The sequence below is a fragment of the Perca flavescens genome, chromosome 11, assembly GCF_004354835.1.
Source record: "Perca flavescens isolate YP-PL-M2 chromosome 11, PFLA_1.0, whole genome shotgun sequence".
Lineage (NCBI taxonomy): Eukaryota > Metazoa > Chordata > Actinopteri > Perciformes > Percidae > Perca > Perca flavescens.
This window is the reverse complement of record NC_041341.1, coordinates 3720305-3721218: the sequence shown is the minus strand read 5'-3', so window position 1 is coordinate 3721218 and position 914 is coordinate 3720305. Positions and strand designations below refer to the sequence as shown.

The following is a 914-nucleotide window of genomic DNA, read 5'->3' as shown; positions in this document are numbered from 1 at the left end:
CAACACAATGTTAGAAATTACAACAATAAGACAACACAATGTTAAAAATTACAACAATGAGACAACACAATGTTAGAAATTACAACAATAAGACAACACAATGTTAGAAATTACAACGAGACAACACAATGTTAAAAATTAATACAATAAGACAAAACAATGTTAGAAACTACAACAATAAGACAACACAATGATAAAAATCAACAAATAAATAAACCAACAGAATAAAATAAACACCAGGTTTTAAAAAAACAAGGATTAACACTTATAAACTAATGCTAATTAACATTACTCCAAATTAAAAGACAGATAACAAATCTTTTCTTTTTATTCCCGCCAGGCTCAGTTTAAAGAGCGACGTGATGACGTAGCGGAGCGTACGTGAGCTGTCAGTTGGCGCCGAGCCGGGGAGAAGCAGTCAGAGGTGAGTGTTATTAGCCGTGGATTTAGCCTGCAACAGAGTCCCGCTGCTCGGACAGTTTACACACTTTACACCCCGGCTTCCTTCTGGAACACATCCGGGCGATGCTCCGGTCCTCCCGTTGGCTGTTACCGACCGTTAACCGGGACACGGGGTCTGTTTTAGAGGGAGGAGGAGAGCTAGTTAGCCGCTAGCTGTTAGCAGTTCTGCTGTTTGTTTGGGTAACGGAGCTAGCAGCTAACGAAGCTAACAGCTAGCGGAGCTAACAGCTAGCGGAGCTAAAGCGTCAAGATATGTCTATGGCGCTAACGGAACTAACCGCTAACGAAGCTAACAGCTAGCGGAGCTAACAGCTAGCGGAGCTAAAGCGTCAAGATATGTCTATGGCGCTAACGGAACTAACCGCTAACGAAGCTAACAGCTAGCGGAGCTAACAGCTAGCGGAGCTAAAGCGTCAAGATATGTCTATGTCGCTAACGGAGCTAACAGCTAA

The 914-nt window shown here is 42.9% G+C and overlaps 1 protein-coding gene across 7 annotated transcripts in view; it reads left to right on the top strand.

The window, feature by feature from the left end:
- The first annotated feature begins 350 nt into the window (after nt 1-350).
- The window catches only part of gtdc1 (glycosyltransferase-like domain containing 1), a 79764-nt gene continuing 79200 nt past the window's right edge, over nt 351-914 (top strand). For 6 of the 7 annotated variants that reach the window (XR_003693701.1, XM_028590897.1, XM_028590900.1 and 3 more), the window contains exon 1: nt 351-424. The gene's annotated coding sequence lies outside the window, so the exon portion shown is untranslated. The remainder of the gene's footprint in view (nt 425-914) is intronic. The other variant, XM_028590895.1, reaches the window with a different exon arrangement.